Genomic DNA, 21,835 nt, shown 5'->3' with positions numbered 1-21,835 from the left:
ATCTTTGTAGTCAGTTGTTTTGATGCTGCTTTTTTGCAGATATGTCACATTAATGTCAAACTTCATCAGTGGTAATAGTATTCTAATGAGAGATGTTTTCATAGAAGGTTGAACAGATGTCTGTTGTTACTGTAGTGTAATATAGATGCATTCTCATAGAGCCTGTGCAGCTTTAAAATGTAGTTTATTTTAAACTAAATCCTCACTATATACTATGAATCCCAAAATGTATCTGGTGTGGGAGTAAAATCAATGGATGGATTAATCGGCTTTCTTGTGATGCAGCTTGAAGCATGGTATATTATATCAGGGAGAATGATAATCCCATTAGAGATTTAGAAGAAAACATCTTCCTAACCCAAATGTGTCAAAATAGTATTTTGCTTCCCAATCAGTTTTTAAAGGAGTTAACATTGGGGGGGGGGTGTTACTTACCTTTTTATGCTTTGCACAAGCAAAATTTTGGAAGTGTGGTGCTGTATTGTAAGATGCACAACAAAAATGTTAATATAATCTTGCCAAAAACCTTCAGATTCCTCTATTAAATTAATTAATTGAAGGAAACTTTTTTTAAAAATGACATTGATTGTGAGTGTAGTACATGGGAAGATATAACAAAAGCTCTTATTCCCCCTTTGAGTTACTAAGATCCTCACCCACATCAAAATACTTTATACTCATAAGATAAAACTATGTGGCTTAGAAAAATAAAATAAATAAGGGCTGGAGCTCAGTGGTAGAAGATGTGTTTTACAGGAAGAGAAGGTAAGGTAAAGGTAAAGGACCCCTGGACAGTTAAGCTTTCTGGGTCATGTGGCCAGCATGACTAAACCGCTTCTGGCGCAACGGAATACCGTGACGGAAACCAGAGCGCACAGAAATTCTGTTTACCTTCCCACCGCAGCAGTACCTATTTATCTACTTGCATTGGCATGCTTTTGAACTGCTAGGTTGGCAGAAGCTGGGACACAGCAACCGGAGCTCACTCTGTAGCAGGGATTTGAACCGCCGACTTTCTGATCGGCAAGCCAAGAGGCTCAATGGTTTAGACCACAGCACCACCCACATCCCATAGGAAGAGCATCCCAAGTTCAGTCCCTAACATTTCCAGGTAAGGCTGGGAATGAGCCCTGTCTGAAACCATGGAGAACCACTGCCAGTCAGTGTACTGAGCTAGATGGACCAATGCTTTGACTTGGTATATGGAAACTTCTGCTCAGGACCAGTTCAAGACATCCTGTGAAGTGCAGATGCTGCCCCATCCCCATTCCATTGGGTAGTCGAATCTTGGTGGTGATGGGACAGCATCTTTTACCAGTACGTTTCCGAGCACAATTCAAAGTGTTGGTGCTGACCTCCACCTCCATTGTTTAGCCCAGACACTGACATCCAGCTCCGAGGGCCTTCTGGCGGTTCCCTCATTGCGAGAAGAGAGGTTACAGGGAACCAGACAGAGGGCCTCCTCGGTAGTGGCGCCCATCCTGTGGAACACCCGCCCTTCAGATGTGAAGGAAATAAGCAGCTATCCTATCTTTAAAAGACATCTGAAGGCAGCCCTGTTCAGGGAAGTTTTTAATATTTAACGCTGTATTGTTTTTAACACTTGATTGGGAGCCGCCCAAAGTGGCTGGGGAAACTCAGCCAGATGGGCAGGGTATAAATAAATTATTATTATTATTATTATTATTATTATTATTATTATTATTATTATTATTTTACCATGTCCGAGGATAGCAGGTTAACTTAGGGAGGATGGGAAGATCACATGGCACATATAGTTCAGTTAGCTCCAGGCCTGATATCTTTTCCTAATACTTCAAAGTGTGACCGTTAACCGGAGTTTACGGTAACAGCATAGATGGGCTATTATTCTGCTGCATTATATGGCAGTTCATTTCTTTTGACCCGTGTTAATATCATGTGCTGTATGACTGAGCTATGGCTTCATAGATATGAGAGACGGCTGAACATTCTGTAACTAACCACTCATGCAAAAGGCTGTGTTCACATCTACCTATTTAAAAGAACCTTTGCTTGATGTACCATGCCCAAGATGACAACTGGATGTCTGGATGTTCTGCAGTGCGAATTTAAGTAATCTTGTAATTTGCTTCCCGATTTACCAGGAAGGTTGTCCCATGGTGAATAAAGCATTGGGCAATCTTGCTGGATATTACTGGACTCCACCATTCTTTACATTGAGCATGCTGGCTGGGCTGATGGAAGCTGGAGTACAAGAACATCTGGAGCCCCCTGAGTTTGCCATCCCTGGGCTAAAGGAACCCTGATAACCAGATGGGGAAAATTTATTTGCCTGAGACTGTGGAGAGCCATTGCCCATCAGACAAATACTGAGCTAATAGTCCAGTGATTTGACACAGTATAAGGGAGTTTCAGGTGTAATTCTGTTACACTGCACCACATAGCCTTTATCTAAACATACCCACCCACCATATAATGATTCTAAGACACATGTAGGGAAACTGTCAAGCAAATAAGGCTTTCTGAAATCCCAAGCAACATTATTTTAACACCTCAGGACATGATGTGTTTTGTTTTTTAAAGTAGATATTAAAATCGCTGATTGCATATTTGCCATGTAGCAGAATTTGTTAGATTATGTATGTTACTGAAGGAGAAACTGCCCTGGCTGTACTATGCATTTCAGGAAAGTTGCTCTAAGGCAGTGTTTCTCAACTTGTGGGTACCCAGATGTTGTTGGACTACAACTCCCATCATCCTTGAGCTCTGGCCAAGGTTGAGAAAGGCTGCTCTAAGATATTGGAACCATCACAAAGCAGCATGCAAAATTGAAAAAATCTTTACCATATGTTGCCTGTAATTTCCAGTTGGCTCTTTTGGAGCTGTATCTGTTACACTTTGCATACAATGCTGCTTTGCCCTGGATTCTCTCCAAAATAGTATTTGCAGATTTCAGGACCAATGTTAAGCTAGAAAAAGAAAAAGCAGCAGCTTAGGAATATTTCTGAGAAGAAATTTTCCTCTTTGGAAAACATGCACATGCATTGCATGACCATAATTTGCTAGAGGAAGAGCAGTAGAAACATCAGAGGATAAAACTGAAAATGAATAGGATAGGCCCAAAACTTCCCAAACTGAGTCTGACCAAACTGCGGGAGGCAGTGGAAGACAGGAGTGCCTGGCGTGCTCTGGTCCATGGGGTCATGAAGAGTCGGACACGACTAAACAACAACAACAAAACTTCCCTGTTCTTTTAGAAAGGACATTGGTTCTCTTGGATGTACCACAGTTGTTCAGTTCCCTTTTTCCTTTATCGTCTGTGATGCACTGGGTCTTGGTCTGACTAGTCTACATTGTCCATGCATGACAAGGAAAGTGTTGTTCCTGCTCCTGCTCAGGGCATCGCTGGGGTAGTTGTGCTCCATCCTGGACTTTAAATGAGGGAGAGAATAAACATGAGCAGCTTTTTCCAAGAAATAAGTTATACAGTCGTACCTTGGATCTTGAACACCTTGGTACTCGGGTGTTTTGGTTCCTGAATGCCGCAAACCCAGAAGTGATTGTTCCGGTTAGCGAACATTCTTTGGAACCTAAGCATCTGACAGGGCTTCCACAGCCAATCAGAAGCCACGCTTTGGTTTCCAAACGTTTTGGAAGTCGAACGTACTTCTGGAACAGATTCCATTCGACTTGTGAGGTACAACATTTGGTGAGGACAGAATCAGGCAACCCAAGTTTAAGAGGAAGGTGAGATTAAATATATTGCAGGTAGACACAAAGGGATTAACAACTAATCCTGCCCATTTCTGCAGGTTTTATGATGTTTTCATGATATTAGATATTGTATTGCATTGTTTCCATTTGAATTGGTTAAATTTAATCATTTATATTATATTGCTTAATTTTATATTATTGTTCAAAGATACCTACTTTAGCTGTGCTTAGTGACTCCCTTCTCTTGGATATTGTACATGGTTAGGCTGACCCAGCAGCCAAGGTGGTAGTCAGAGGAAGGACAGATGGGCACACACACACCTGGCTTGCATTCCTTGAACTGTCACTTGGGGCAAAGGTCTCCATTTGCTTTTAAAGGCTACTTTCATCCAGAAGTAAACATTTTTATTTGAAAAGGTTTACAAAATTAGTTAGCAGTTCACAAAGCTGCAATCAATGCAGCCATGTTTTCACCTTATCTATGAATTATGGGTTAACTGTCCTCCGTTATAATATGCTTTTAAATTATAGTCTGCAGAGGTCTGATTAAGTGTTTTATCTATCGTTTGCAGAAGTTAGTTTGAAACGTCTCTGATTCTCTGACCTTCATAGCGGCCTTGGGAAGATGACCATTGTTTTCCCCTCTGAGGAATTCCTAAGGAATGTTGCTGCAATTAGCAAATGGCTGGTGCAAAGTTGAGCAATGTCAAGTATTTGATGTTAGTAATCAGGATTTATTGACACAAGATACTAATCCAAAATGCATTAATGCTGGAGCAGCAGCTCTTGACCTCCTTGGTGTCAAGGGTATACTCCTTACTATCGCATTGATCCCCCAAACACCTGCTGTCCTTAGTACCTTTCATGCTAACACCCCCGTCAGATGTTGGGGAGCACTGAGCTCCCAAGTTGTGAGCCTTATGCCGCAACACTAGTTCAGATTCTCTTAGCATGCTGATTGACACATGCCTTTGCTTATATCCGTCGCTATGAAATATCATCTGCTCTAATTGCTGAGGTATTTCTGCTATTCTGGAAGATATAAAACTTTACTGTGCCAGTGTCATTACATTTTATTCCATTGTCTCACTGCTAGCACATGTTCAACGGCATTGTCCATTTCCTTTTGTCTGCCTGTGAACTGTAGCAGAACAAGGGCCGATAAGGAAAAGTGACCATTAACATCTATATACCGGCCAAGAAGGAAGTGTCAAGTGCTAAGAACACTTGTTCTTAGAAGTGTTTGGAAAGTGAAATAAATTCCCATCCACTATACTTATTTAACAGAAGTTTATTCAAAGTCCTTTCTGAAAAAGTAAATAAATAAACAAAGTTGCAGATTAATCCAGATGGTGAATGCATAGCTTGGACCAGCAGATATCCCCCTCCTACCCCATTCCCAAATCAGGCATTGGATCCATGCCCAGTGCTGACAGTGTGGCTCCTAGATATTATGGTAATAGGTTCATTAAAAGTAGATTAGGCAGTCTCTGTAGTGCACTGAAGGGAATGCTATCATAGATTAAAAACAACACCCTCTGCCTAAATGGACTGATTCTTTGAAGGAGACAGTGACTACAAATCTTCATGCAAGCTACTCAGAGTAGCCCTTAGTTTTCCAGTATGGTTGACGGACCAGAATAGGTGAAACATTGCACTGGACAAAGTCAGGAAAACTTAACGGGTCTACAAAAAAGTTCTTGTTGGACAAGCTAGGTTGTGGTTATTTATCCAGCAATTGAAAGTGTGTGAGTTGCACCTCTTCAGAAAGCTACCCAATTCTCATAAAATGGTTGCTCAAAAAGCAAACTTACTTTGGTGCAAAACTACCTCAGTCCATCCTCCCGGCTTCGGCTGGGGAGGGCAGGATATAAATAAAATTTTATTATTATTTTATATTATTATTATTAATTTAGTTGCTGATCTCTAGATATCACCTATCTGGCTCAGAAAACAGAATCACTGAGGCAGGGTAGAATGGGAAAGTATTAACGAGCATCAGAGATTGTCTTAAAGCATGAATTTATCATTGGCGTTGCAAGGAAACATAGAGCCAATCACTCAAACCTAGAAGCAAATTGAAAAGTGGGGTTGAAAGTCTATGGCAGTGTTTCTCAAACTTGGGTCTCTCTCCAGCTGTTGTTGGACTACAACTCATCATCCCTGACCATTGGTCCTGCTAACTAGGAATGATGGGAGTTGCAGTCCAACAATAGCTGGAGACTCAGCTTTTGAAAAACACTGGTCTATGGGCAAAGACTAGAGCATATGGTGGCAAGGTATCCACCAGGAACCTGCTTCTAGGTTGCCTTAGGAATGTTTGAATATCTTAATCACATGTGGAAAAACTGGTTGCTTTCCCCCCATGTGCTAATATGCAATTGGGATTACCAAATACTGTATTATTCAGGTGGCAAAGAAGTTTATTTTGTTGGTTGTCATATCCCCTTGACGATGTATAAATTGTACCCAGGTTTGCAAGCATAGTGATTATAATGATGTGATTATTTGACTGCACTTTTGCCTCCTGATTCCCCTCCCTCATGTGCAAGGATGTTTACTGCGTCATCATAAAGGCTTCTGAAAATAGGTTAGTTTTGGCATAGTAAAGTTTAGAATTTAATGCCCAATGAAAGAAACTGAGTTCACATTTTATACTTTGATTTATGGTGCTAACCCAGTAATGGCCAAACTTGGCCCTCCATCTGTTTTTTGGACTACAACTCCCATCATCCCTAGCTAAGAGGACCAGTGGTCAGGGATGATGGGAACTGTAGTCTCAAAACAGCTGGAGGACCAAGTTTGGCCATCACTGTGCTTAACCCATTGTGACCCTGTTTGCATGTAACACTAAGCTAAACCATGGATTAACATGAACACACAGTCTCTTTGCTCTTCCTCCAGTCCTGCTGCTGATGTGAGCTAAGCCATGGTTTAGTTTTGGACTTGTGGTTTGTCTCAGTCCAGGAAAACCATAAGCCCAGATTGGGGCAACATGTAAAGCAAAACCATAGCTTTAGCTCACAGCAGCAGAAGAACTACAGTAGCAGCAAAATGACTGTGATCTCCTCTCTGGTACCACACGTTCATCCAAGCCCATGGTTTGCCTTTGCATTATGTGCAAACTGAGCCTAACTGTGGTTGGTATTAAACTTAAAAATGCACAAGCAGAGCCCTTGTGAAACATCAGTCAAATAAAGTTTAGTTAAAGTAATTTCATATTGTTAATGTGTGTTGTCATATTTTTGTAAGGTTCATATTCATCTGAAGTAAATATTTACTTTTCAGTCAGGCAATTTGTTGCAATGCTGAATGGAATGAAAGTGCTCCAGTCAGGATATTGCCTTTTTAGAATATTTTAAATGGGTGTTTGTATGAATGGGCTTTGAAATAGCAGGCAAATGGCAAAAATAGCAAGTGCATGTGAAGTAGTGTGTGCTCAGCTATGAATTACTATGTAGAATTTAAGAGCTATTATATCTCTCGTATTTTTTATTCTTTATTGAAAGATAAAATGCTATATATATATATATATATATATATATATATATATATATATATATATTAATATTATCATCCAATATGGCCATTACAATATCATCACATTTATCATCCAATATTAAAAGAAGAAAGAAAAAAAGTAAAGGAGCATCCATCTAGTTTACAGGGAAGCTTGCAAGAGAGACAAACCTTTTCCATAAAATAGACAAAATAATTAACACAGTTGGATATCATAAAAGTTAATAGCATTTTCTTCTAAACAATTCTTCCTCGATGTCTGTGCAGCCATCACAAACTTAGCTACTCCCATCGATGATATTTCTCTGTATTACCCAACAGATAAACAGCTTTAGATGAATTACCTGCATATTTCCTCCTGTATAATAGATTAACAAAAATACCTTCCTATAATCCTCACGTATGGAACAATGCAGTTAATCAGTGATGGGGAATCTGTGATCTTTCAGAGGTTGTTGGAGTCAGCTGTCATCAGCCCCAGCCAGCACAGCAAATAATCAGAACTGTGGGAGCTGGACTCCAACAGCCTCTGACAGGCCACAGGTTCCCCAACCCTGCACTAAATAATAGGGAAAAATTCCCCATTCCCTTCCTCCCCCAGGGCTGCTTAAGACCTATTAGCCCTGATGCAAAGGAGAAGCCAGGAAACACCTAATGTCAATGCTTGAGGATATTTTTTATCATTTCTTTCTGTTAATATTCCAAGTTGTAAACCACCTTAGTGCCTTGGCAGAAAAGCAATATATAAATGCAACAAAGAACTCCTAGTTGCTATGAGCCACACGTTCATCACTGCGGATGCAGTGGAATTTTGCATAGGAACATGAGACGCTGCTGCCCCTATACCAGTCCAGACTGCATGCCCATCTGGCCATGCATTGCCTCATGTTGCCTCTTCTGATTGGCATGAGCTCTCGGGGGTCTCAAGCTGCGGATCTCTCACATCACTGGATCTGCCTCTTAGTCAACCCGGGAATTTGTGCCTGCAAAGCATGTGCTTTACTACTGAACTGCGGACCCTCCCAAATTTATTAACCCCTCCAAATAGTGTGACAGCATAATCAGAAATCTGACTGCCAGAGGAGTGTGTTCTGTGGTGAGTCCGTGTATTTATTATACACCATACTCATGTTTGCCTAGGCATACAAATGTGTTATCTGTGGATGGGACAGGAGCACTCACACATGTCCTCTCCTAGTGCCCCCAGCTAGAAATGCACTTAGTACCTTTTGATTGGAAGCCCTGGTTAGAGAGAATTACAAGCATATAAAGGGCTGAAGCACATCTATCAGGGACAGTGGGGACGGTGATTGCTTGTGCACTCCTTCCCTATTCAAAGATAAAACCTTTGTGTGGTCAGGGAAATGCCTGAATGTGTGTATAGTTCACAAGGTATCAGACTAGGACAAGGGAGTACTGACTTGCATATAGAATTGTAGAATCATAAGGTAAAGGGACTCCTGACCATTAGGTCCAGTCATGGCCGACTCTGGGGTTGCGGCGCTCATCTCGCTTTATTGGTCGAGGGAGCCGGCGTACAGCTTCCGGGTCATGTGGCCAGCATGACTAAGCCGCTTCTGGCGAACCACAGCAGCGCACGGAAACGCCGTTTACCTTCCCGCTGGAGCGGTACCCATTTATCTACTTGCACTTTGACGTGCTTTTGAACTGCTAGGTTGGCAGGAGCAGGGACCAAGCAACAGGAGCTCACCCCATTGTGGGGATTCAAACCACCAACCTTCCAATCAACAAGCCCAAGGCTCAGAGGTTTAGACCACAGCGCCACCCACATCCCTAATCATAGAATTGTAGAATTGGAAGTCACCCTCAGGACCTCAGTCCTGCCCCTTGCAGTGCAGGAATCTCAAACACCCATGACAGATGGTCATCCCATTCAACCTCTCCTTAAAATATTCCAAGGAAGGAGAGTCCACCACCTTCTGAGGGAGTCTCTTCTACCGTCGAACAGTTCTTACTGTCAGAAAGTTATTCCTGCTGTTTAGTCAGAATCTCCTTTCTTGTAACTTGAATCTATCAGTTCATATCCTACCCTATGGAACAAGAGAAAACATGCTCGTTCCATTTTCTATGTGACAGCCCATTAGCTATCTGAATATGGCTATCACATCATATAAGTAGGTCCTTGTTCCATGCCTGTCATTGTTCCCTTAAATCTAGTGTGCTTTAGAGTTGCACTAAATATCTGTGATTTTCATTTTCACCTCGGTATATCCCATATTTCTGGCAGCGGGGAGTATATTCAATGCAGCAACAGCTTTCCAGGTTACTGCAGATCATGATCATCACAATAGTGGTGACCTTTGGCACAAGATACTGTGCATCTATGAGAGCAATGAAACAACTGGCTCTGCTCTCCAAAATTTTGGCAGAGAGTAGAATGGATCTACATTCTGATCATACAAACCTGTGGCTCAGATCACAGAAGCCAGAATGGCTTCCATGTGCATGTGCAAAGAGGCTTAACTAGCCTTCCTGCATGGAGCTTGAAAGGCAACCTGGTACTGTGCTTACAGACACCCTGAGGGTACTGTAAGAGGCTGCCATATATGTTCTGAGGCTCCCAAGTGGAGAATTGGTGCTCCCTGGCTGCTCAGCTCAGGTATGGTTAAGAAATGCAAGGCAGCCTCCATTATAGTACTCAGCAATAACCCTGATTGGTCAAGGAGGCTGGCTTGATTGTATCTGGGATGGTCACTGGACCCTGAAAGCACCAGCTATTCACCCCACCTAGCACTGAGAGCAAATTTAGAAAATGGACTCCATCTCTTCACTCTCTCTGTGTGTCCTTTCCCACTCTGAAATTACTTTTGCCCAGCCACCACATCAGTTTCTCTCCTCTGGTTTCCTTTCTTTCTAGCTGCAGTGTAACTGGAACAGCAGCAAGCTGGTCGGTTCTTTAATTGTGGGACCGGGCCACGGGATTGCCTAAGCAAGGGGTCGTTAAAAAACACACATCAGTGATCATCTGTTCAGTTTAGGCTTCAAAACTTCCCATGCTTTAGTTAAAGTTTAATTAGAGCGATTGTGTCTCTCACAAAATATCACCTTAAAAATAGTTAGCGTATAACAGAATTCTCCTAATTACAGGAAGGCTGTCCAAGCCCATCAAAGGAAATAATTCCAACTAGTGCAAGGGCAATACAGCCTGGATCCTGCCCCCCTCCCAATTTAGTAGTCTAGATGTGTCTCAGCTTAACCACCATCCAGCTTCTTCATAGTAAAACTGTTGCAACGTGGACTCCTCTTTTTCCTTATAAAAAATTCCTTGATATTTTTTTCTTATACCCTTCACAACTGAACAATGTTCTTTGAATGTTTCAAGACAGTTTCCAAACATGTTCTATTCATTTACCCCAACATTTGGCTTCACGTTTTTAAATGACAAACTTCATTCCCAAACCACCATGCTAATTTCATCTGTCAAAAATGAGTATAGACAAAATCCTTTAAAGAGACTCATTGCTTAGTATGAGAGAGGAGGCCTCTTTAAATCACACGTAAACCTGGAAGGCCAAATACTTTCTGGGCTAAATTATTGCTGGTAAGGATGTTTATCTAATAGACTGTGTCTAAACCCATTTTGATAATACTTTTACTTGGTTGAATTCATTGTATTTACTTAGCAGATTCAATCCTGTTTTGCTAACTGAAGTTAGAAATCCCAGCTAAAGCATGTCATTTTGCTAACAGCTTTCTTTCTGAGATAAACAACAATAATATGTTCCTTCCCACCTTAATGTTCACCTTCTGAAACTACTTATCCTACAATCATGTGTGTTTCCTCTGGGCCTCCTTTCCAATCTCTTTTTGTGGTTGAGTAAATTTATTCCAAGTTCTCCCTTATTTGAAATATACTCAACAGTATTAGAAGAGCATTGATACTAGCTAACTGTAGATTGCCAAAGTTTCTTGAAGCACCTTTTCTGAATTGCACATATGAAATGAACTTTAAATGGAAGGAGACTAAATTCTCCAATTCAAACGAAGCCTTCAACTATATGCCTAGAATCTTTGTGCTTTCTACTTCTGTACAATACTGTTGTACAATACTGTTGTACAATACTGTACAACTGATAACTTTAAAGGAAAAAATGTTAGGTTTTTAAATAAATAAATAAATAAATAAATAAATAAATAAATAAATAAATAGGGTTTTTTATAGCTTTCTTGTTCTGACTGGGTAAGGTTGCCTGTTCCTATGAAATTACTAACTTGTGAAATGGGGAGATAGATGCCTGTATAAGATTTCTCAAAATATCTGTCCACAAACAAGCAACCAAAATGGGTTATCAGAGGGAGAAACTGTATTAGTTCGTTGCTAATACACCTACTCACTCTAGTTGAGAGAGATTACAAATTAATAATGAATATGAATTCATTTAGTTCATTCGTATCAAAACTGCTGGAAGGAAAATGGAGGGTGATGTTGATCAGGTACTGGGGATACAGTGGTACCTCGGCTTACATATGCTTCAGGTTACATACGCTTCAGGTTACAGACTCCACTAACCCAGAAATAGTGCTTCAGGTTAAGAACTTTGCTTCAGGAGAAGAACAGAAATTGTGCTCTGGCGGCGCGGCGGCAGCAGGAGGCCCCATTAGCTAAAGTGGAGCTTCAGGTTAAGAACAGTTTCAGGTTAAGTATGGACCTTCGGAACAAATTAAGTACTTAACCCGAGGTACCACTGTACATTATTTGCTATTATTGTTTTTTTTATAATAATATTTATTAAAGTTTTGTTTAAGCAGTAAAAAACATACATAGTAACATAGTATTTTCCAATATCCACATTTCATTCTCATCATTGGACTTCCTCACAACTCTTGTTCCTGCATTCCAAACTCTTAAATTTTGCCAGCAAATTATTAACTTGTTTCGATTCATATAATGTAATTTTCCAATATTAAGTCTCAAATTTTAGAAAGTTTAGATCACTTTTTTAGAAATTTAGTTTTAACATACTATTTATCCAACATGTAGTTTTAACATACTATTTATCGCTTCTCGGCCTTTTGGCTAAGATCAAGTGTAGCATTATTTGCTATTATTGTATGCCATGTGGTGAACACACGAAATTGATCATCCCATTACTACATTTTATATTAACATAAAAAAATCATATTCTATTAGTTTTTTGTTGCTGTTTGCATTCATTTGTATATAGCAGTGGTAGTAGTAATAATAATAAATAGTCTGATCCAGATGATTCCTAACCAGAAAATCTGATTCAGTCGGCCCACTAAGAATTCTGGTTTCAGCTTGAATTCAAAACTTAAAAGAACAAAAATTGAAACTGAATTTCTTTAAAATGGTATAAGTATAAAAGTACTTATCTACTACAAATATCTGGTTTTGAGAAATATTACAGCATTGATCGCCTTTGTGTGTGTTACTGAACAGGCATCTTAATTTTCAGTAATGCTAGTCAAGCAGGTCACATCACAAGCCCTGACAGCTAAAGATGAACTCGATAGGTCCTAATTTCTACTCTGAGAGAATGGGGCAAGGACTTTATTTATACTGAATTTGACAAGCAATGTCCATTCAGATTTTGAGTGGTTGTTCTGAACAAATCAAAGACAGGAAGGATTTCGTAGTCTCAGAGCCTTGGCTTTTCTGGCTGATAATGTAGTGTCACATGATATATATTTACTTACCTGGAATAGTACCTATTAAAGTTAAATAAAATAGGAGGGAGTTCGACTCCTTTCAAGTAAAATATTGATTAGAAGAGTCACCACAGGATAGGAAATGTAGCAGAATTGAATATTTCAGAGACTAGAATTTCTGTGATAATTTCCCAATAGTAATGAACTGAATTGTTGTTGTTGCTGTTGTTGTATGAGCTTGCTGCTTCTAGAGGACTAAGGAAGCAATGTAGAAATGTTGAAATCAATGAGCATCTGGTTTGCCCTTTCATATATCTTTTTCTTGGACAGACATCTATAGGCGCAAATATACAGGATTTCAGCTATACTATACTCTTTTCCTACAATCTTTTATTGTAACTCAAAATGTATGCACAGTCTCTTGTATCAACCAAATATGGGCTAATTGAAAATCTAATCTTATTCAGTTTTTTTCCCTTTTCTCTTTCTCTTGTGCATTACAGCTGTATCCTATCATTCCCCCCACATTATAATACTGCAGCATAAAACTAGCACCCATAATTTCATTATATCGTGGCAAACAAACACAGTTTCAGTTTTATTTAAATAAATATACCAGTTTATTTTTAAGTTGTTAACAGCTAGCCTGCTTACCCTGTGGGTTTTTTTAAATAGATTCTTTGTTCAGTTTTGGGGGTGGGTGGGTGGAATATCAAGCCAAAGGGTGATATCTGATTGTGGCATTGTGCACGCACAACAGACTGCTCCCCTACCTCTCCTGCCCACTGCTGACCCTCTAAATCTACTCCTGAGTATTGGTGAGTCTTTGGAACAGAGTGGGTGGAGACAGAGGTTGCCAAATAGTAAGGGAAGTTCCATCACGTCTGTTGAAACAATGTTGGATCACATTCAAAACTTGATTACGTTTGCTTGCTTTAATGAGACTATGTTGCACCGCATAAAAATATATTCTGCTACATTTGTGTGCTCTTCTTTTTTAAAAAAAAGTTTCACGAGAACCTCTAGCACTAGGAAGGTGAGGAGAGGGCAGCTAAGATCACGATGAATCTTGAATCTTCCTTTAAAAAATAGTAATAAAGGATTTCAAAATTGAAGGATTTTTTTGGTTCCCTTCCCCCTTTTTATAGAGTTTGCACAAAAAATTTCCCCTTCAGCAGAAAGGTGAGGAATCTGTAACTCTCCAGATGTTGTTGGACCAATTCCCAATATCCTTAACCATTGGCTTTGCTGTTTGTGGCTGATGGGAATTGGAGACCCAATAACACCTGAAGAGCCATTGATTCCCCATCTCTGAATTAAAGGCTGGAGGAGTGAAATACGATCTAGACCCAGATGGCTGCCAAGATACTGGCCAGAGAACAGGGGACAGATAACTTCAGTGGCATTACTTAACAGCCACAACAATTTCCCCCCTCTGTTTGATATGCATAGCAGGGAAGCACACCTCTAAGATAAGAATCAAGGACTCGTGGGCCCTTCAAATGTTGTTGTCACCCCAGTGCCCAGCAGTCCCATCCAACATGGCCAGTGGTCAGAGGTGGAGGGCGCTTAGTCCAGCAACCTCTGGAGAACTACAGGGTCTCCTGGTTTGTGAGGGGAAAGTGTTTCTGAAGGTCACAAAATGTCAGTAGAACTGGGCACGAGGTGCAGATTTGTCACTTATCTTTCACTTGAGAGGTAATATCCAAGAGGTGTCCTTGACACTTGCATAAGCAACACTTCATACATAACTAATAGCCATGCGTCCAGTATTTGGGGGACAAATGTCACTCTCCCAAACCATAAAATATTGCGATATAGCCCCACAATAGAAGCACAAGTTCTGGGGAAGGCATATGCATTGTGCACTGCAAAGGATAAACAGCTGAATGTACACAAACAATTGATTTTGTGGAAAGGCTGTTTTAGTGCAGAATCTAAAGTCTTTGTGGACAATTTCAACCCCCCCCCCCCACCTTGGGTTTGGCAAGGCATTTCCCATTATATTTGACCTTACTTGATTTTATAGAAAGTGTTTTTTGAGAGCTTTGTTATATGTTGAAGTGACTCTAGCTCCAACTTTTAACACCCTTTCCCAATTAAGATGTTCTGGCCTTCAACTTAAATATCTCTTCTCAGCTGCTGCCAATTGATTTCTCCCCTGGTAATGCTTCTGACTGAAAATCTAGCAGGAAAAAAACCAACAATTTAATTTCTCCCCCCCCCCGCCCTTTTTTAAGCTAACTTGTTTTTCAATACAAAGTAGGCAGGCTATTGGGGAACGGCATTTCCCCTGTGCTTATTGGGATTGCCAAGTTTTCTTATTGGTACCCACTCCTATGCTTATAAAAGAAGCACAACCATCAAAAAAGCGCAGCAGACCAGTAGTGGAGCTGCAGTTTGCTCCATTACCCTGTGGGTAGTTGTCTGCGTTTTTGCTTCTCTTCATTCATGGGTTGGCAAAGGAGGGGACAGCTTCCTTGACCAGTGTGCTGTATTTCTATGCTGGCCAGGGAGGAAGGGGCTTCACAACCTCTGTTGTCAGCATAGAAGCTGGAAGAGGAAGAACAAATCTCTCTCTCCACACTGTCAGCCCACACACTCAGCTGAATGAGATTCCTGGTTGCTTATGGTGACCAGGTGGTAAGTGATTGCATTCCTGGCTACTTTAACAGTAGCTTGGTTTGCAAGCCTCAGGTGGTAATAATGTTCATCCCCATAGAGCAGCCTTTTTCAACCTTGGGTCCACATATGTTCTTGGACTACAACTCCCATCATTCCTCACCAGCATGGCCAGTGGTGAACAATGATGGGAGTTGTAGTCCAACAACACCCAGTGTTGAGAAAGGCTGCCATATAATGAACTGTTTGTGATTTCTGGGTGAGGAAAAAGCTGTTGTGAAAGGCTCAGGTGCAGATCAAGCATTTCCCTTCTCATCAGCTGACTGCTTTAGATTTCTTTCTCCTTCACCATTGTGCCCTCAAGCTGCAGGTCACATTTAGTGGCAGAATGGCCTTTAATGGCACATATTTAGGAATGAAACAAAAGACCAGTTCATGCATGCAACCGAGGGAGAGTAAAATCCTAACGTATATGGTTGCTTAGTTTGTGTTATGGCTTGGATCTAAAAATGCTTGAGCAAGGCTCATGCAGTGGGGCTTTCTCACCCGCTCCTCCCCACTGCAACCCCCTGAAAAGCCATTTCTGAAAGAATCTCCAGCATGCAATGTGATGTGGTTGGGCAGCTCTAAAGAGAGAGGGATTCGTGGAAACTGGACTTGGCACAAGAAGAATCTAGACAACATCATGGCAGAGGCCCATCCATAAGTTGCAACTGGTCCAAAGTTGGAGGACAACAAAGGTAAGCTTATTGGTTGCACGTGGGTAGCGTTCATTAAGAGTCAAACTTTGGATGAAATGCACTCTTCACTTTCCTGCTCATTATAAACTATGAGGCTTTTGATGAAATGGCAGGATCCTAAAAAAACAAAACAAACAAAACAAATTGAACTTCAGGGTGACTTGCAAAAGTTTAAAACTATTACAGTTCTGCGAAGAAAACTAAATCTAACTACAAGACAGTTGTAATGTGCTCCTTAATAATTTCTCTTGTTCATATATAGTGTGTCTTAATAAAAAATAAATTTGAGTTAATTTTGAGATACTCCAAGGATATCCCCAATGATTTCCTTTATTGCAAGCTTTTGCTTAACATTTACATGTGCTAGTTTATATGTATAGATGTAAATTTTAAAATATAGTAATTTAAATAGAAATGTTACACCATTGTAGTGAAGGAGGTGCCCACATGCCAATGTTTGTCTATCATCCATGTGTTGACTGTTAATGGGCAACTTCAAAGCCCCATCCCTACCTTCTTAGGGCTTTTTAAATATACTTGAACCACAATTGAACTGGAGAGCCAGTCAAATAGAGGACTGTCCTCTGTATAGCATGATGCATGGCCAGCCTAGCTTTGTGGCACCTAAGAGGCTAAACCACGTGCTGCCTTTCCAGTATTTGTGATACCATCTTTTTATGTAAACCCAGTAGAAATGCAAAGTCATTATTATACAAAATATTTTTTTAAAGATGAAACTTGCCCTTTTTCTGACTTTGTTAACTTGTGTGCATTGAGATCTTTCTTTTTAATATGATGCGTATTGCTATTGCAGTGTTTTTTAAATTGCTGCTGCTAGTGTCACTTGTATAGTCTTAGGTAATGGTTCGCTAGGCACAGTCTGTTGCTTCTCAGGCCAGGATGCTTGAGATGAATTTTAATCCCGAAATGTAGAACTCCTACTGTATAAGGTCATTAAACATTATCAACAGCTCATTACCTTGAAAAGAGATCTCCTTAAGAAGTCAACAGGAACCTGTGTAATATGAGAGATATAGAAGACTGTGAATTTTGAGCAGAGAGGGATAAATTCATTTCAATAACTTGTACTCCTTTGGCAAATGTTCTGATTGGAAACATCTTTGGCATTCTTTTCTTGGTTTTGTTTCTCCATTCAATAGAGATTAGTTAGGCAGATTTGTTTAGTAGTGACATCTTGAAGGGCATCCAGAAAAAGTATGTTAATTAACTCCTCGAGTGGTCTGGAGGGTGGCAACACGAGAACAGGCCTTCTCTGCAGTGGCTCCCTGTATGTGGAATGCTCTCCCCAGGGAGGTTAATCTGGTGCCTGCATTATACACCTTTAGGATCCAGGCAAAAACGTTCCTTTTCAACCAGGTCTTTGGTCAATCTGATTGGCACCCAATGCCCTTTTAAAATGTGTTGGGGGTGTTATTGGGTTGTTTTTGTTGTTCTTGTATTTTTATACAGTGGTGCCTCGCAAGACGAAAACAATCCGTTCAGCGAGTCTCTTCGTCTAGCGGTTTTTTCGTCTTGCGAAGCAACTCTATTAGCGGCTTAGCAGATTAGTGCTATTAGCGGTTTAGCGGCTATTAAAAGCTTAGCGGCTTAGCGGCTAAAAGGCTATTAGCGGCTTAGAAAAAGGGGGGGAAAGTGACAAAAATCGCAGGACTCGCAAGACGTTTTCGTCTTGCAAAGCAAGCCCATAGGGAAATTCGTCTTGCGAAGCACATCGAAAAACGGAAAACCCTTTCGTCTAGCGGGTTTTTCGTCTTGCGAGGCATTCGTCTTGCGGGGCACCAATGTGTTATGATCTTATCCTGTGAACTGCCCTGAAACCTGTGGGTATAGGGTGGTATACAAATTTAATTAATAACAACAACAATAATTTTAGATGGTTGTAACTTGCCCTGGGACCTGCTAGTGAAGGAGGGTAATAAAATGAATAAACACGCAAGGGGTTATTTCTGGTTTTCCACTGTTCAGCAATATAGGGCAACACTGAAATAAAGGAGAGGGCTGCTGTGGAGCTGCAATGAATCACTTTGTGAATTGTCAAAGACACAGGGCCCTTTGCATAGCCTTTTGGTGTGTGGCATTTGAACCAAAGAGGCAGAGAGGTAAATTAGATAGCTATTGCTCAGTAGGTGCAGGAACAACAGAAGCCTGAATATAAAGGGATAAATTTCATTTTACATACTTGTACAAAGCTGAACATGGATTAAAAGCCATATAAGGAAACTTAGTAGTGTCAGTTGAGTGCTGGTGGTTGCTAGGTTGCAGAGGTCCTTGTGACACGCCCTTCTTGTGACACCTCCCTCTGCTGGCTCCTTGGTCACTAGGACTCTAGAGGCATAGTGATCTCCTTTGGTTTGATCATTCAGCAAGTGAGAGAGAAAGTGGGTGGAGATGTAAATAGACTTTCTCATCAGCATCTGCTTTCTGTGCTGATAATGCTCCATGACAGTCTTAGGGAACATTTAAAATAGGGAAGTCCTAAAGAACAGCAGGACATTCCAGGATCAAATCAGAAACTGGGACAGCTTATCTGGGACTGTCCCTGGGGAATAGGGGCACATAGGGGGTCTGGTACCTGGCCTTTGACACCAGAGAGTTGTATTTTCAAGACTCGCCCTGTTCACATCCAATGTCCTTTTGTGTTGGGGGGGGGGGGTTAATTAGATTGTTTTTATTTTTATTATGTATTTTTATATTGTGATCTTATCCTGTGAAGTGCCCTGGAACCTGTGGATATAGGGCGGTATACAAATTTAATTAATAGCAACACTAATAATTATAATTTAAATGGCTGTAACTTGCCGTGGGACCTGCTACTGAAGGAGGTTAATAAAATGAATGAACACGCAAGGGGTGATTTCTGGTTTTCCACTGTTCAGCAATATAAGACCAAAGAGGCAGAGAGGTAGATTAGATAGCTAATGCTAAGTAGGTGCAGGAACAATGGAATCTTGAATATAAAGGGATAGATTTCATTTTACATATTTGTAAAAACATGGATTAAAAGCCATATAAGCAAACTTAGCAGTGTCAGTTGAGAGTAGTGTCAGTTGTGTACTGGTGGTTGCTAGGTTGCGGAGGTCCTTGTGACACACCCTTCATTGTGACACCTCCCTCTGCTAGCTCATTGGTCACTAGAGCTCTAGAGCAGGGGTCAGCAACCTTTTCCAGCCATGGGCTGGTCCAGTGTCCCTCAGACCACGTGGTGGGCTGGACTATATTTTGAAAAAAATATATGAATAATTCCTATGCCCCACAAATAACCCAGAGATGCATTTTAAATAAAAGGACACATTCTACTCATGTAAAAACACACTGATTCCCGGACCATCTGCGGGCCAGATTGAGAAGGTGATTGGGCTGCATCCATCCCCCAGGCCTTAGGTTGCCTACCCCTGCTCCAGAGGCTGTGGCGTTTGCTTCCTAGGATGGGTCATAAGGAAAGGGTTAAAATGGGTGTGATGTGATTGGCCAGTGAGAACGCAAGGGGGGAGTAAAAGTTAGAGTGGGAGGTTTTGAAAGTCAGTTGGGGTTTGGGAGGTGAAGAAGGAAGAGGGAGGATTAAGTGTGGGTTGGTCGAGTTGTATTGTGAGAGAGTGAGAGGAATTGTTAGGTTGAGTCAGATAGTTGGAATAATCAGTTTGGAGTTGTTAGAAATTAAGATTAAGAAACTGACAAGAGAAAAAATAAACTGAAACCATACACTTGTTCCTGCATTTAAAAATAAACTTGATTATTTGTTATTGTTAACAACTGTCTGGACTCCGTGTGTCCCCGTGAGAAGCAGGGTGGTGGCAGCGAAGAAAGCAATCACAGTGGTGGCACAGGGTCAATAGACCGTCAAATGTCCGGGGGCCCTGTGTGATCGCCACAGCGGCATATCAATCTCCTTTGGTTTGATCATTCAGCGAGTGAGAGAGAATGGATGGAGATGTAAGTAGACTTTCTCATCAGCATCTGCATTCTGTGCTGATAATGCTCCATGGCAGTCTTAGGGAACATTTAATAGATTAAGATTGGGAATGATTTAAAGGCTTCAGCCAGCCCTTCTGGGCTTCTGTATGACTCCACCCACTGTTTTGTATCAGGGAAGGGAAGTGACTGTGGATTCTGCTTATACTTTAGGAAAAGGAAAACTAATAAGATGTCATGCATTGGAAAAGGGCGTTCTTTTTGGGCTAGTGACATAAGAGTCACTTGATAACTCGCCATGGGAGCATTAAGCATGTCCTCTGGAGAGGGTGATATCTTGCATTGTCTTCCTCCCCTTCCTGCCTCCCAAGGCCCATCTTTCAAAGGACAGCCAAGGTACAAAACCCTTCAGCATGCTGATGTTTCTTTTATAGCAATATTAGTATTTGGTATTTGATGTTTCCCTTTTAAACGTCCCTTCTCCACTCTAAGCAAACCCACCTCTTTCAATGAGATGATGAGAATTGTCTTATAATATCCAGAGGGTGCTATTCTGGCTACAGTATTCATGCACTCTTTTCACAGGATACCCATTATGATATGCCTTGGAAAATGAATTCATCTTGAGCTTTGAGTCGTGAATGCCCAAACCAGTTTAGGGATGTAGATCAGGAGAGTACTGTGAGTCCCATTTCTAACATTTTAACAGGCCTTCTCTGCAGTGGCTCCCCATCTGTGGAATGCTCTCTTCAGGGAAGTTTGCCTGGCGCCTTCATTATACACCTTTAAGCGCCAGGCAAAATTTTTCCTTTTTAACCAGGCCTTTGGTTGATCTGATTGACATCCAATACCCTTTTAAAATGTGTTGGGGGAGTTTGTTGGGTTGTTTTTATATGTTTTGTGGCTCTGGTTTTGTTCTGTGAGTCACCCTGAGACCTCTGGGTATAGGGCAAGAATATAAATTCAATCAACCAACCAACCAACCAACCAACAAACTCTGTTAGCAAAAATGCCACTATTTAGGGTGATTCAGAAATAAATGATCCATTGTCTTTCAACTGCATAATAAGGGAAGTTGTTCCTTTTTACAGATTGGTGTACAGATTTTTACGGATTGGTGATTCTCCAATCCGTAATTCAGAAAAGGCTACCACACAGTGGCAGATCATTGTTTTGAATGCAGAATGTCACAAGGACGATCCCCTGTATCTTCAGATAGGGCCGAAAACCTGGGGAACCACTGCTAGTCAATGTACGTAATACTGAGACAGATGGCAGCTTTCTAGTTTCCTATGGTAATAAATGAGCTGTGGACTTTCATTCCCTTCCTTTCTTCTGTTATGACTTCGATCTCTGTCTACGTTTGTCGCTCATCATTGATGTCCAAATCAGTAAACCATCGCTAGTGCTTTTCTTTCGGATCATTGTTCTGCTTCTGGATTGGATTGAATATTGGCAAACTATGGTGCATGCTAGGGGAACTGTCTGAGATACTAAGAGGTGAGGGAGGGAGCATGAGATCCTGTGACTCATTTATAATTCTCCAAACCAAGAATGGCCAATGTGGTTCCCTCCAGAGGTTGTTCAACTCCCATTAGTGCCAGCCAGCGTAGCCAATGATCAAGGGTGATGGAGGACCCCAGATTGGCTGCCCCTGATTTAAGAACATTTGTCTCATTGAGATGCTATTTTTGGCT

At 41.0% G+C, this 21,835-nt stretch overlaps 1 protein-coding gene and 1 long non-coding RNA gene across 8 annotated transcripts in view; one reads left to right on the top strand and one right to left on the bottom strand.

Annotated features, from left to right (window-relative positions):
- Positions 1-21,835, top strand: part of MACROD2 (mono-ADP ribosylhydrolase 2) — a 987,478-nt gene that overhangs the window by 399,735 nt on the left and 565,908 nt on the right. The window lies entirely within an intron of this gene.
- On the bottom strand, positions 12,435-18,489 carry LOC309366424. The gene is made up of 4 exons (XR_014166706.1): positions 18,409-18,489; positions 17,188-17,223; positions 14,864-16,325; positions 12,435-13,101 (listed from the first exon to the last, which is right to left on the bottom strand). It is a non-coding gene; the product is annotated as an uncharacterized lncRNA (long non-coding RNA).

Source organism: Podarcis melisellensis (genome assembly GCF_964234715.1).
Source record: "Podarcis melisellensis genome assembly, chromosome: 3".
NCBI lineage: Eukaryota > Metazoa > Chordata > Lepidosauria > Squamata > Lacertidae > Podarcis > Podarcis melisellensis.
This window is presented reverse-complemented; position numbering and strand designations above follow the sequence as displayed.